This window comes from Falco naumanni, unplaced genomic scaffold, assembly GCF_017639655.2.
Source record: "Falco naumanni isolate bFalNau1 unplaced genomic scaffold, bFalNau1.pat scaffold_107_arrow_pat_ctg1, whole genome shotgun sequence".
Lineage (NCBI taxonomy): Eukaryota > Metazoa > Chordata > Aves > Falconiformes > Falconidae > Falco > Falco naumanni.
In genome coordinates this window covers 57,193-72,918 of record NW_024427358.1, presented here as the reverse complement: position 1 = coordinate 72,918, position 15,726 = coordinate 57,193, and the positions used below count along the sequence as shown (strand labels likewise).

Sequence of the window (15,726 nt, the reverse complement as noted above, 5' to 3'; positions counted from 1 at the left end):
TTGGGGAGGCAAAGTGAAGTTCACCTCTGATTAAAAGCCTCTGTGGCCCCGGGGGTAGACAGCAGATCCCCCTTGGAGTGCCTAGGTCAGGAATATGCCCGTGTCCATCATCTCATCTCTCCCTGTCTTGTTTCAGATGGAAACCTCTGTTAAATCTGCCCAAAGCTTCCCAGCCGGCTGTGGGCAGCAGTAGGAGAGCCCCAGGACACTGGCTTGCAGGCCAGAAAGAAGTGAGTGCCTTTCGGACGCAGCCTCTCCTGTGAGAGATCTCACTTGAAGATCTCTTTGTCCTCGCCAATCCTTCTGATCTGCCCCATCCTTGGCTTTTCCACCTCCCACTCCCTGCCCCAACAGTGATTGCCTGGGAAGGCGAGTTATCTTCTGCGATGCCTTTGGGAACTGGGAGCCCAGAGGCCCGAAGCTTTCCAGCAAGAGTTGGGTGTCCCCCAGCCCTGTACATCTTCTGTAAATCTGCTTTGTAACAGTTGCTTAAATAGAGCAGTCCCAGCACTGCCGTCCTTTATCCCAGTGCTATTTTAGCCTCATTTTCTGCGTTGTACGATGCGGCTGGTGTGGCAGCCCTGTGTGGTCTCCTCTGCCTCCCGCTGCCTGGCCTGGCTTGGCTGTCCCTGGACACACTGGCCGAGCTCACGTGTGGTGCTGCTAACCCCCGGGCTTGTGTCATAGGTCCATTTTAGAAGATGATTTCTTCGACAGACTCCCTGCGAAGGACATAAATTCTGCAGAGGTGAGTCCAAGGTTCAGGAAAGAGCCTGGGAGTCCCGAGGGCTGGGGCTGAGCCGGGCCAAGGTTGCGGCGGTATCACCCCGCCAGGTCAGCAGTGGCGTGCCAGCGATGAGCTGTGATGTCTGGCTGAAGAGGTAACCCCTCTCCAGCATCCCAGTGGGGTGGGGAAGACAGGACAGGGGCGGGGGTGGGTGGTGGAAGAAGGGCTTCCTGGTGCCTTGGGTGAGATGGAGCAAAGCTGGGGGGCACGTGCTGCTGCAGCCCAGCCTTCCTGCGTGCACTTTGGGTAAAGTTTGTGTGGAAGGACCTTCACCCAGAGCAACGGCCTTGGGTTTTCCTGATTGCTTCTCCTAGAGGCAGCAGGATCTCAGCAAAGGAATTGGGGGCACAGGGGGTTTCCAGAGAGGAGGACACAGGAGGAGTTGGGCAGTGTATTCTTCTATCTCATAAAACGGATATCAAGGGATATGGGGTAAGGGGTGAGGAGTTTCCAAAAATCTCTTCCCCTCTGATGTCTCCCCTCCCTGGCAAGTGCAGGATCCAGTGTCTCCGACACAGACCCACAAGCTGTGCTGCAGACCCTGAAGGCAAGTCCTTAAATCCCCTCCATCTCCATCCATCCCCTCCATCTCCATCCATCCCCTCCATCTCCATCCATCCCTCCATCTCCATCCATCCCCTCCATCTCCATCCATCCCCTCCATCTCCATCCATCCCCTCCATCTCCATCCATCCCCTCCATCTCCATCCATCCCCTCCATCTCCATCCATCCCCTCCATCTCCATCCATCCCCTCCATCTCCATCCATCCCCTCCATCTCCATCCATCCCCCTCCATCTCCGCCCCAGTCGCGCTGCCATGGCCTCCAGCACCAGCCTCCGAAGGGAGAAGCAGCTCTCACCCTGCTCCCCATCCTTGTCCTCTTGCTTTCCAGGATATGGACGACATGGAAGCTGATCTCCTGGGAATCCCGAAACCCAGTTCTGGGCCAGGGAAGGCAACTGTGAAAGGTCCTGGGAAATGTGACTTCTTGGGAGGAGGAGTAAAAAACACAGGGAAGCTGGTAGCTCCTGAGGAAGGTAAAAAGGAGATTCTGCTATTCTTTTCACACCCTGATTGTAAACAAGCAGGGATATTTTCCTATCCTTATCTGGGATACGGAGCAAAAAGTGGATTTGTTCCCTAAAATGCTTTTCCTGGTTGCTTTTTGCAGGAGTGTTATTCTGGCCATGTGTTATCCCTTAGGAGATCCCTGGACGTCACTCACACCAGCAGCCGCTGCCACCTCCCACCAAACACCACGCGGCTGTTCCCTGGGGTGGTGCAAAGTGTTTCTGGTGGGGAGCCCCCTGCTCTGGGGGCAAGGAGAGCCAGAGGAGCTGCATTTCAGATCTGCCAGCCCCTAAAGTGCCCTGATCTTCCCCTGGCCCTTTTCTCCTCTGCTTGCAAGGAGACCCCTCCGGAGAGATGTGCACCTGGCAGGGCTGTGGGGGGGGGTCTGTCCATCACAGCGGGTGCTTTTAGGGGGCTGCCACCCAAAAAGCGACCCTTAGCTAGGGTGGGACCGGGGCATTTCTGCAGTACCTTGTCTCTGAGAGCCGTGGCCTCTCTTTCTAGGAGGAGAAAGTGCCTGCGATGGAAAAGAAGGCGCTCTCATCCCCTGCCGCTCCCCGACACAACAAGAAATTTAACTTTGAAGGTGGGATCTCACTTCACGCGGCTGCGGGGGGGCACTGGGGGCTCTGCCCGTGCTCTTTGCCTCCTCGGTTAGCTGGAGGCTTGACTGGGTTAATAAGATACGGAGTCCTTCACCCCTATGATGCTAGTGCAAATGTAATCCTTCAGAGGTGACCAAAGGGAAAAAAAACCTCTGCATTCGAGGCCCTCCCAGGACAGGGCTGGGGGGGTGATTCCTGGGGCATTTGCATTTTTATATGTGCTTTGGTTTTTAATGATTGTAACACTTGGGAGCCCCTGTGTCAGGGGGGATTCTGTCCAGCTTCTGAACAGGGGAGTGGTTTCCTGGCACAGCTGAAATCTGGTTCTCAAAGCCTGTGCTTTAACAAAGATCAGGATCTGTTAAAATCTGTTAAAAAAAAACAAAAAAAACCCAAAAAACCTAATGGGCTTTAGGTGATTTAGGTGGCCTTTCTCCCCTTTTTCTTTGCTAAGCTGTGTTTCAGGCATTAAAGCACCCAAATTTTTGAGTTATTTTCTTCCGGGAGGATGAAAACGTGGAAAAACTGAACGGAAATCTAAGTCTTTGAGTGTTTGAAGTTCAGGGAGACTCAAGGGTATCCCAGGTCCCTGCAGGACCCGCGCTCATGGCTTTGGGCAGATACACTCTGCTGTCCCCACGTGCACGTTGTGGGGAACAGTGGCTGGCGTAGTGCAGAGCTCTTCTTCTAAATAACGTTGCGTTTGTTTGTTTGTTTTGTTATTCTCTTTTCCTGTACCTGCTGGGTAATTCCCAGATTTAGATGATCCTTTGGCAGGACTTTTGTCTGATGAGGAGCAGGATGCTCCCAAGAAACCAGCTCCAACAGGCGCTAAAAGCAGCTCTGAGGAAAAACCAGAACAGAGCAAAGAGAAAGGTAAGTGGGGTTGCTCAGTGCATCCTCTTTGTATTACATAAATCAGCAGCATGGATTAGTCTGTGTGAGATCCAAAATGATTACATTGAAAGCCACCTAGTCCTACCTCTTATTAGCCAGTAACGTAATTTATAGAGCAGCTTGGTAACAGGGTTAATTGTGCCACAGCTCACCAAGTGCTTGATACTTGCAGTGCGCCGCAGATTACGGAGCTGAGCTTTCCTTTCCAGGAATGGAGGCTCTGATCTTACCTTTGACCTCATCCAGCCCGTTCTGCACGCATTGCCAACTGAGAACAAATTTTCTGGGTCAGGATTTGGGTGTCTGAGAGCAGCACCAGTCCGTGCCACACCACAACTGGGGCACCTCTGGGTGGGATCCAGCTGTGGCTGTGTTACAGGCACTTGTCCCTCTTGTTCCTGCAGCAGGGATGCTAATGGGTCTGAGGGTCCCCCTAAAATCACCTTTCACCCTGATAAATCTACTCTGGATGCAAGTAGCAGCTGGTGGGTTAGGGCAAGGTCTAAGGTGTGTTGGTAGAGAGGGGACTTTAGGCAAAAGGGGACAGGAATTATCTGACTGGAAACTTCAAAGCTAAAGAAGCTCCTGGCGTTATCCAGAGCTGGAAACCCCCAGTGTCAGTGGCACCCAGCAGTGTCCCAGCAGTGGATGCATGGCTGCAGACCAGGCAGTAGTGCATTGCCGCTGTGTTACTTGCTGTGAGATCTGTTCGCTGATCTTAAAAATTACTTTTTAAATGGTCCTGAGAGATAAGAGCAGGCAGGGATTGCTTTGATCTCCTGTTTAAAAAAAAAAAAAGCCCTGATCAAACCTTTACCCATGTGTGATCCCATCCACAGAGCCCACCTCCACCCCAGACGCCCCTGCACACCGTGGCCCCGGTCCAGAGGAGGGCTGAGCTCAACTTTTGAAGATACTGATGACGACCTGATGCATGCGCTGGGACTTGGCAGTGGCTCAAAAGGAGCTGAGAAGCAGGGAAAGAAGGCAGAAAAGTAAGGGCAATGAAGAGGCAGTGAGAGTAAAGCAGGGGATGGCTTGTGCGTTGGGATGGTGCCAGCATGCTGTGGGGGGGGGGGATGCTGGAGCTTCTGCCTGTGGGTCCCAGAAAGGGGCAAGAGCAGCCTCGTTTCACAGAGAAGAGCCAGAGCACCCTGGCAAGGCTGTGTGACAAGAAACAGCCCTGCCTCCCAGGGAAACCTATCTGCCACTGTGTCACCAACAGAGAGGTGCTCCGGCCAGCCCGCTCCAAGCTGGATGAGTTGCTGGGGACGAAATTCCGTGGCCAAAATCCTGGAACAGCCAGGCACAGGAGAGCGCAGAGAGTTCAAACTGGGATAAGAAGTACCAAAAGCAGCCAGGTGAGCGTGGCAGGGATGCTGGGAAGGTCTGCAGAGGTGATGGCGTTGGCTTGGGAGGGCGAGATTGATTTCTAAGTGTCCTTGAAGGGGAGAATACCCTTTCTGTAGGTGGTCAGCAGGGTGGCTAATGGGCTCCCAGTCAGCTCTGGGGCAAAGGTGACTGATGCAAAAGTGTTGTACCCTGCCTTCGAGGCAGCCTGGGGGCATTTGCACATCAGCTGTAACTCAGTTGCCTTTGGACATGGACTGATTCTCAGCAAAGCAACTTTTCCCAGCCCCGTGGAGGAGACACGTTGCTCGCAGGTTTCCAGGGAAGATGTTTTCCAGCTGTGTCTTCCCAGAGGCAGCAATCGCAGTGGGAATTGCAGGGGAGGAGGAGGAGGGCTGGTGTCTTTGCAAACAGCTGCTCCTCTAGGCGCTGACTCAAAGCTGCTTGTCTGAACAGAGAAGGAAGACGGCTGGGACAAGGAGGATTTTGTCTTTGGAGCGTACCAGCCGACGGTGGCCTCCATGCCCAAGGGCCAGCCGGCGAGGAGGCAGCCTGTGAGGTATTGTGCTCTGCGTGTGGAGCTCCAGCCAGCAGCCACGCTGCCCCCGCGGCAGAGCGGGCAGGGTCCCCGGGCAGGGTCCCCGGGCAGGGTCCCCGGGCAGGGTCCCCGGGCAGGGTCCCCGGGGTCCTCTCACAGGCACGTATGTGACTGCTTCTCCTTGCAGCAGGTTTCCAGCCGAGAACAGCAGGCGAACCAAAACCAGAACCCCCGCTCCAAATCTCCCTCCTTCAGCCAGGCACAGCCCTGTGCGGAGCAGCCGGACTCGAGGTGACTGGCTGGGCTTGAAAGATGAGGATTTTATGGATGCGAAGCCAACATCTGCAGCAAAAGCCAATCCTGCAGTGAGCTACCCCAGCCCTGGCACAGCCCAGCAGCCCGGCCCCACCAGCCAGCTCCCGGCTGCAGAGGCAGCGCTGGCTAAACCTGACCCGCTGGAGGAAGACAACTGGCTGAGCGCTGCCTTGTCTCGCAAGAAAGCCCAAGCACAGGCGAAGGCTCAGGAGCAAAGTGCCAAGCCCTTGGGAGTCCCCAGAAGGAGGGCTGGATCCCCACGCTCCTGTCAGGTAAAAGCACAGCTGGTGGCCACAGGGCTCCCATCATGCAGCTGCTCCAACAGGACGTCTCAGAAATCCTCTGCTCGGATTTAAGAAATCCATTTTAAGTGCTCTCTTGCCTCGGGTTGGGTTAATAACGCAGAGGTTTCTCCCACTGGTGCAGCCTGCAGGGCCATCGCACCTCTGGGCTCTCCTTCTAGTCATGGCTGAGATTGCACGTGCTGCCCCCAGGTCCTGTGGGATTGTCCTGGATCAGCATACCCCCACGAGCTCCACGCATGCTCCTCATTCCTGCCTTCTTTCCCCTTCGTTCCTCCTAGTTCCAGGAAAACCACCTCCTCCAGCTGAGTTGGCACAGACAGGTTCAGGCTTGTGCCATGGGGATGGGACTCAGAAGTGAATTGCAGAGAAGCAGCCGCGTGTGTCGTGGGCAGGGGCATGTTGCCCAGGGGAAGGGGGTGGATGCAGCAAGGAGGAACTGGTGTTCCTCCAGAGATGGAGGTTCTGAGGTGTCTTTGCTCCCTCTGAAGCCAACAGGTTGAATCCTGCCGCAGCTGAGTGGGATAGGTTTTCACCTGCAAGGCAGGAACTGGTGTTGAGGGAAAGGATCTTGTCTTTCCTTGCCTCCTGGGCTCTCCCCCATGGGGTGTTTTTTGCTTGCAGCCAGCCAGCCAGCCCCACAGGGAGCACCGCCAGCAGGCAGCTGTCCCGCAGGACCAGGCAGCGAGTGCAGATGGCTCCAGGTGAGGCCTCCCTTCACCCTTTCAGGACACCTCCACAAGGGAGAATTCCTGTGGAAGCGGCTGCATGGTGTAGGTGGGGGAGCGGGGAGGGCTGGTAGCCAGCCGTGACCACTTTTGGTCTGGGACCTGTGTAACCGGGAAGGAAGGCAGCGCTGAAGGGATCGTCGGGCCCTTGCCTGTTCGATCGCAGTGCGACAGCCAAGCTTGAAACTTGCAAAAATGCCAAGCGGGATAATGTCTGCGTGCCTCTCCCTGCGCTGTGACACTGCTGTGCGTCACTTGTGTCTCTGTGCCCACGCAGGCAGCCGGTCCCACTGGCTCAGCACCACGAAACAAGCCTCGGTTCACCCATCGGATCCTGCGAAGGGGGCATCCCTCCAGAAATGCCGGTGCCCTTGGGTGCGTTTCCTGTGGTTGTACGGTTCGGGCAGCAGAGATTTGTACAGTTTGGGATGCGGAGAAGGGTCTCCCTGCCCTGAAAAAACCCAAAACCAACCCCCCAAAGAAAGGCAGGAACCACAGCACTTCCCCTTGGCCACATGAATGCTGCCCAGGCTTTGACCAGCCATTGTCGGAGCAGGTTGCTGAGCTGCAGGATCCCACCATCCCCATGTCAGCTGGTGTGCTGGGGCACACTGAGCTCCGCAGTGCTGCCTTTGGGCTTTCGGAAGGCTGTGAGGGGACTCGCTTTGCCGGAGCAATGGGTGTGCATAAGTTCACGCTGCCCCATCTGTCTTCCCTTTGCTGCCCCCACACTTGTCCCACCAGTGCTATGTGCTGGAAAGACCCCCTTCTGCTCTGGGCTGTGGGCTGTGCGCCGGTTCAGAGGCCGCTGAAAGGTGCTTAGGGGACCCAGTCTCCTCCCTAGGTGATGGAGATGGAGGAGGAGCTGTGCTTTGTCCCTTGATTTACTCTGCAGAGCAGAGTCCCACCGTTGTGTGTGGAGTGGGGATGCAGACACGGACAAGCCTGTCTGACCCTCTGCCCCCATTGCCAGCTCCAGAGCGGAGCGCGACCCTCATCGCTGTGCCCAGGAGACCCAGGCCCTCATCCTGCTGGGAGGGGATGGTTCCCATTGCTATATTCAAATCATGGACTTGTCCAATGTTCAGCCTCTACAGGCTCATTCCCAGGGAAAGCAGGAGGCGCCAGGCCCTGCCCCGCTCACTCAGGTAGGTGTGCTGGGTCCGTGCCCCGAGCGGTGCAGGATCAGGGCAGCGATCGCGAGCCCTCCGCTGCCGACTCGCCGCCATCCCGCTCTGTCCGTGCTCCCTCGGCCTGAGGTAGGATGTGCCCCACTTTGCATCTCTGGGAAGCCGTGTCCATGGAGGCAAAGAGTTTGGAGCTCCCCGAGGTGCCACAAGTTGCGTTTATCAGGCCAAAGCATGGGTGCTATGGATGCTTTGTAAATCATGTGTGTTTATAGCCCTGCGTGGCCTGAGCAGCATTTACACCGTTCCCCAGGCATATATACATATTATATTAACTAGACAACAGAGGCTCCAGGTGATAAAGGACTTTTTCTTCAGTTGATTTTCCCCAGTATAGTGTTGAAGATGCTCTGAGATTATTTCTAGACAACTGAAGGAGAATTGAAGCCTTTCACAGAGAAGGCAGCTCTTGCTTGGTCTTTGAAGCCTCTCCTTCTCATCCAGCTGGGCTCCTCGCCCTGCCCTGGTGGTGGGACACATGTTGTCTCCCAGAGGGCTTGTGGTCTCAGCCTTGATTTCTGCCCCCAGAGAAGGAAGAGCGCAGCATGCTTGTGTCTGGGGGTGGGGGCTGCCGAGTGTCACCTGGGGAGAAGGGACCCCACGCCAGCACGGAAATTGGGCGGGGGTGGGGGTGGTCCCTGCAGTAGGCTGGAGATGGATCGCCGTTTCCAGGCTAGGAGGAGATGTTCTCCCCAGGGCTTTACCTCCCTGAGAGCATCCCTGTGTCTCCGCAGGTTCCTGCACCCAGGGCACATGTCCAGGCTGCCCCGCAGCTGCAGGTAAGGCAGGTGCCTTCTTTTGGAGGCTGATGGCCGCACCACAAAGCCACTGATCCTGAAGGGCCTCGATCTTCTCTCTCCATCCTTGTAGGCAGAGTTCTCAGCCCCCGGGCTTGCAGCATGAGACGAGGCAGGGGGCTCCCGCAGCCCAGCTCCATGAGGATGCATCAGGCTGCCAGGCAGCGCTGCTGAGCGCCCAGGCCCGTGTGGCAGAGCTGGAGAGCCAGGTGAGCCCCATTGCCTGCTGAATGGGGGACCAGGGGTGACCCAGAGGGAGGAGAAGGAGCCATATCCTGTCCCAATAGCATCAGGGTGACAGGGGAGAGAGGTGAAACCTCCCTGTCCAGAGACGCCTATGGCCACCAAGTGCTGCTGTGGGAGTTCTGTCCCCAGGGCAGCACAAGGACTTTCTCTCCGGGTGCCTGGCAGGTCCGAATGCTGGAGCTGGAGCGGACACAGCACAAACTGTTGCTGGAAAATCTCCAGCAGCGGCACCAGGAGGAACTGAATCTCCTTGAGAGCACCCACAGGTACCAGCCTCTCACCTGTGCTTCCCTCCTCGCCTACAGCTCTGTCTCTCCTGGGGTGGGAGTGCTGGGATGCTTCCCAAATCCGCCCCTGGGGCAGGTGGGCGCAGAGCCATGTCGATGTGGACGGTGGTGGGGGCAGAGAGCAGCCCCACAGGTGAGCCAACATGGGAGTCCACTCTCACCACCACTGTCCCCTGGGTGACAAGGAGGAGGGGCTGGTCCCATTGCCAGCGCACCCCCAACCAGGCAGCACAGTGGGCAGTAGCAGGAGGGTTCAAGGCTCAGGTCTGCGTGTTTCGCCATGCACACAGCAACACTGATCTGCTCGCAAACCCCTGTGTGCGCTCTGCGGGGGGGGGGGGGGTAGTGCTGGGTATTGCTGTGGAAGCAACACTTCTTCCTGGCTGTGACCTCTCGGGGCAGGAACCAGGTGAAGGTGGTGGAGGACACCTACGGGCAGCGGGAGGAGAGGCTGCGGCTGGAGAAGGAGCAGCTGATGGCTCAGCTCCTGCTGCAGAGCCAGGATGCGGAGCGGGCACGGGCAGAGCTGCTGGCGCAGCACCAGCAGCGCCTGGCCACGCTGGAGCAGCAGAACAAGCTGGAGATGGAGCGTCTGCAAGAGCTGCAGAGGTGAGAGTGGCACGAGTGGCACACACGTGTGGCTGGTACCCACAGTCTCAGCGAAGGAACCAGGGAGTGGTTTGGGGACATGGTGAAAGGAGAAACCAGACTCCAGAAGCACTGGGTTGTGGGCAGCTTGGTGCCTTTTGGAACGGGGATTTGCTTTGTAGGTGGACACAGGGAGATCTGACTGGAGACGTGGTTTCAGAGTGAATGCATTGTATTTTGAAAGATGCTGAACCCAATGTTTTATCTTCCCCCAAATCTCTTTTATTCAGGTCAGTGAGTTCAGTGAGTCACTGATGTCCACATAGTTTGGGTCAATGACAAATCAGTTTTTGGTAGAGGAGCTCATAACCCCAAAATTGGGCCCATCCCAAATGTGGATGCCTGTCGGTGGAATGCCCCAGGACAGACCCCCATGCCAGCTCAGCTCCTGGCACCTGATTCTCAGCCCCACAACCAAGCCTCTCCCACAGTGCCCATCATGGGGAGCACTGGTTTGTGCCAGCCTGTGGCAGGCTCCTTCCCCGTGTCCCGCAGGGGTGTCCTGTCCAGGAGATGCGCAAAGACCACGAAGAGCAGCTCCAGCGGCTGAAGCGGCTGAAAGACCAGGAGATCGATGCAGTGACCAGCGCCACATCGTACACCAGGTACTGACAGTTGTGTTCCCACATTGGTCCCTGGCCACAGCATTCCCTGTCCTACACGAACCAGGCTTGGACCGTGGCAACAGGGGCCATCCCCTCTCCCACCCACTGCCTGCGGGGATGCTGAGCTGTGTAATACCCGTCAGTGCCCCCCGGAAGCAGGAGCTGCATCTTCCTACTGCTCTGCTGTGACCCAGAGAGGTTCAGGGCAGGGCTGCCCGGCCTTTGGGCCACCAAATATCCCCCTCTCCGTTGCGGTGAGATGAAGCGTGTCCCACAGGGGTGACCCTCCCCTCGCTTCTCTCTGCAGGTCTCTGAATGGCATCATCGAGCGGATGGAGAAGTTCTCCAGCAACTTGCATGACCTCTCGCGAAAGGTGGAGGCCACACACCACACCACCTCCCAGGAGCTGGCCATGGGGGTACGGCAGCGGGACGAGCAGCTCAAGGGTATGTCTGCTGTTCCTCTGTGCCGGCACGGCTGCGGGGTCTCCACCGGAGCTGGGGGTACCCAGAAAACAAGGAGAAGTTGCTCTGAGTCAGCCAGAGGCTGGGAGCTGAGGCTGGCAAAGCCTTGCCTGCCTTGGTCACTGGACATCTCGGGGTCTTCCCTTTACAAAGCAGTGTCCTGGGGATGTGCCAGGGGTGATGAGCACAAACACACACAGTTTTTCTGTGAACATGGTGTGGATAGAAGGGAAGAACTTCCCGCCTCATGCTGCTCGTGCCTCTCCCCAAGTGCTCCAGGACAGGCTGTCGCAGCAGCAGAGGGACATGGAGGAGGAGCGGAGCCGACTCCAGGAGGTGATCGCTAGAATGGAGGCCAGGCTGAGTGAGCAGACTCGGCTGCTGGAGCAGGTGAGCCCACACTGTGTCCTCTGCCCGGGTCGGCCCTCCTGTCTGGGTATGGGGTATGTGTCTCACCAACTGGAGGTTCCTGGCCTGGAGGTTGTGAATAGCATCTGTCACCTCTGTGTCTGAACGCAGGAGCGATGGAGGGCAACGGCAGAGCAATCCAAAGTGGAATCACTGCAGCACTCACTGGAGGAGCAGCGGCGAGTCATGACCCAGCAGCTGTCCATGGAGCGAGCAGAGCTGGAGAGGGCGAAGGTGAGGTGGGGCAGACATCTCCAGGGCTGCACTGCATTGTGTGGTGGAGGCAAGAGCTGGGTGCTGGGCTGCAGCATCCTTCTGCAGCTCTCTGCCTCCTCAGCCTCACGCAGGGGGAATCGCAGTCAGGCCAGCCCTCTGGCTCACGGATGCAGGAGGCCGCGGTGTGTGCGCATGGCACGTGCTGGTTCTTGAGGAACACGGGACCAGAGCTCACGGTGACAGGGTTCACACCAGGCACCGTGGGCTTGAACCAGCCCCTAGATGTTGCGCGGCAGAGATGGGTTAAAGGAGAAAAATCCTGTGGCGAATGGGACTTAGTGCTTCTTCTCTCCCTCTCTGGCAACGCTCCCCAGAGTGCTCTGCTGGAAGAGCAGAAGTCCGTGATGCAGAAGTGCTCGCAGGAGCAACGGAAGCTGGCAGCCGAGTGGGCTGAATTTCACACCCAGCAGCAGCTGAGGAAGGAGCAGATGGAGCGCAACATGGACCGAGCCCTGAAGAAGGACTCACAGAGAGAGGGCACCATCATGAGCCTGGCCGAGGTACCACAGTAGAGCCCCTCTCCATGGCCTCCAGCACCACCTGGCAGCTCACGGATGGGTCCTGCCCACCGGGGAGATGTTCAGCCCTGCCTTCAGGTGTTTGAAACAAGTTTTAAGAGACATCACTGCGGTGGTGAGAATCGGGCTGTTCCAGGAGCAGCCTCCACCAGCCTGTTTTAGATGTTGACTGAAGCATCAGTCACCTCTGTCTCTCCCCTTTGCCTGTGAGGAGTTTGGGCAGCCAGACCAGGCACAGCCGCCTCCATTGTAAGTCTGGTGAGAGGAAACCCCCATGGTGGGTTAAACAGAACCTCCCCATGCCATGGGGACATGTTTGGAGCCAGTTCTCCCCCCTGGAGCTGTCCAGAGGAGATATGTGGCACAGACTGTGGCAGGGCTGCATTTCTGAGGGCTACCAGGGTGGAAAATAACCATTCAGGCTGGGTGTTTCCACTGCTGACAAACTGCCAAGCCTTGAGCATGTTTTAGAGTGTGTAGCATGGGTGAGGGGCTCCGTCCTTTCTGGGGAAGGAGTGTGTGTGTGTGTGTGTGCCTGTACAATCCCAGCTCTGCCAACCCTGGTGCCCAAGGGTGGGTGGATGAGAGCATTGGTTGGGTACCTGGTGGTGTTGCTCTGCACCCCAAACTGGCAAACACAAGAAGGAAAACAGGGGCAGATCTCTCCCATCACTTGGGGGGGACATGAGATAGTGTCCAGGATAGGGCAGGTAGTGCATTGATTTTCCCCATGCCCATCCTAGGAGCAGGCAGAGCTGAAGATCTGGAGCCATGAGCTGAAAACCAGGGAGGAGCAGCTGGTGAGGGACAGGGAGCTGCTGGACAAGTCCTGGCAGGAGCTGAGGCTGGAGAAGGAGAAGGTGGACAGGGCCACACTGCGCATCCAGCAGCAGGAGGAGCAGATTAAAAGCACGAGCAAGGTAAGTGAAGCATCTGCGCTGCAATTCACAGCTGGGGTTTCACATCCCTCCTTGAGTGCTGAATCCCAGCGCTGTCCTGGGAGGGGAACAGGGGGTGCACAAAGGAGCCCTGCCCCAGGGCAGCGAGGGTCCCTGTCCCCAGCCTCCTCAGCTGCTCTGCCTTGCAGCTCTCATCCCAGAAGTACAAGGAAGGGGAGCAAGCCCTGCAAGAGGCGTGCAGGATAGAGTCCGAGCACCAGAGGAGGCTGCAGGTCATGGAGCAGCAGCTGGAGCAGCTGAAGCAGCAGGAACAGCGTCTTCACGAGGCAAATACTCCCTTGCCTTTCCTTCTTGGCCTGGGGCCGCTGTGCCAAGGGCCTGAACCTTTGCCAACAGTTTCTCTCTCTTTCTGCCGGGGATGGGGCAGGAGCGGCTGAGCATGGCTCGCCAGAGGAGGCAGCTCGAACAGATCCGTGAGGAACTGCCCACCAACTCTGCGATGCTGCTGAACACAAAGCAGGGCCTCAGTGCCCCTAGGAGAGGCCTCTCCAGCACACCGTGTAAGGCTTCCTGCACGCTGCTGGGGGAGGGGGGGGACGGGACATGCCGGGGGCCAGTTGCACTTGTATTCCACTTCTCAGGAGGCTTGGGATGTTCCTGGGGGCTCATCACACACTCAGATGTGAGTTGGCCTCCTCACGTCCTCTGAAGGAGCTCAGCAGAGACCTCTGAGCCAGGGCAGTGCCAGGAGGGGGCAGAGGGGGCAGGAAGGGAGAGGCAGGTGGGTTAAAGGCCGTTTGCAGTGGGAGGTTGGGGAGGACCCTGCTGCAGGGACATGCAGGCAGCAAAAAAAGGGACACTTGTCCGTCTGCTGTTCCTCTAACGGCAGCGGTACCACACGGTTGGGCTCTTGTTCCAGGTTTTCCACTTCCCACCAGCGCGCTCCCTTGGCATAGCCCAGGGGGTAGCAGGGACACTGGGGCTGGCCCCACCGAGCTCTACGCCACGTTGTTGCTGCTGAAGCACAGGGCCCAGCAGGTGAGGTGGTGGGAAACCAGGGCTGGAAAGGGCTTCAGACCAGCTGGGTGGGAGCAGGGCTGGGTGAAGCCTGGGTTGAGCCTGATGGCCACAGGGTGGGTGTGAGATCGTTGCTGGGCTGGGTGGGCTCGCAGAAGCCGTGGGCACCTAGAAGAGTGATACCAGCAGCAAGGGTTGGTGCGTCCTCACGGCTTGTTTCAGGCTGGTTGATAACATCCTTGGCTTGATGGCGTTGCCCCATCCCTGGGTGGCAGAAGCCAGCTCTGCTGGGCTCTGGCTTCATGATGTCCCCATCCTCAGCCCCCTCCTTCCCTGCTGGGTCCTTCCCCAGGCAGGGATGCTCTTTGAGCCTTCCTCTGTGGGCCTCACTCGGTGTGAGGTTATGGGCTCTGTGGGGAGCCCATACACCCCGGGGGCTACCACAGATGGGTACCTGCCCGCTGCTCGCCGCACGGAGGAGGGTTTGGGATACTCCCACCACTCGTGAGCAGCACCCTGGCCTGTGACCCCATTTCTGTGGCACTCTGATATCCGTGCCATCTATCCCTCTCTTAGGACCATGATTTCTTAGAGAAGGAGCAGTTCTTCCTGGACACCCTGAAGAAAGCAACCTACAACACTTCATCTCTGTCAGGCTGAGGAGGTGGCATCCCCACGCACCCCAAGGGATGGCTGTGCCTGTCCCCGCAGGAGGCTGCTGTGGAGGAAAACAAACAATAAATAATCCCAGTTCTCTGCTGAGGAAGTGTCCTCTTTAAAAGCAACCTCGGAGTGTTCAGAGCGTGAAATCCATCCCTGGGCTGGGAAGTCTGGCCTCCATCCCTCAGGGCCAGTGTCCCTGGCCACCTGGCAGGCACTGCTGGGAGGCAGTGGCCACCGTGGGTGTGAGAAACTATGGACTAGGGTATTGTTTATTAAGATTTATGTTAAGCTCAATGTAAAGTTTAGGCAACAAAATATATGAAAACGCTTATGCAAACAGCTACCAGACACTGCTTGTGAAAGATAAGATAACCGCCAGATGTCCAGGAACCGACAGAAACAAGACAGGCAACCCCACATAAGGATATATGAGTGAAGGGTCAATACCTCCACTACTTCATGAACACGGGTAAAGATGTATAAAAAGGGACTGTTTGAACTGCTCAGGGCGGCAGTTGGTGGAGCGCAGACTCCCCTGCCGTCCAGCGCTGTCTTTGCTCATATTCTACTTGCTATAATTAATAAAATTTTAATTGGATTATGATCCGTTGCGGTCTCAATTTATAACAATTTCTGGTGCCGTGACTCGGATAAGGAACAGTGGGCTTTGGTCCTCCGGGGAGGCGCCCCGCGACATTTCGCGGCCCCGCGACCAACAGCTTACTCCAACCTTACCGACGAACCTAAATTCTAGAATAATGAGCAAAGGAGAAACCGGTAAAATCCCATAAAAATTCTGTGCACGGGAGTCCGGACGAAGACGCAGGACGCGTAAGTATATTGCGAAGTTGTTCGCGGGTTTGCCGTTCGGGCGGGATTGGGTTTCCTGGAATATAACGAGTGAGAGGTTCGATATACTGAACCAAGCGAGTGCGGACTCTTAAGTACTGCGTCTCCCATCTCCCGCGAGGGACTGGGCCAGGAACAAGGGGAGCGAGTGAGTGTATGTTTGTGGATGTTCCAGAAGATGGGGGTGAAGGGCAGCAAGCCTTCGACTCCCATGGGAAGGGTACCCACTGTACCTAAGAATACCCCTCTGGCATATATCTTGGAC

The 15,726-nt window shown here is 57.0% G+C and overlaps 1 pseudogene; it reads left to right on the top strand.

Annotated features, from left to right (window-relative positions):
- The first annotated feature begins 4,182 nt into the window (after positions 1–4,182).
- LOC121081989 lies at positions 4,183–14,711 on the top strand (annotated as a pseudogene).
- Positions 14,712–15,726: the final 1,015 nt, after the last annotated feature.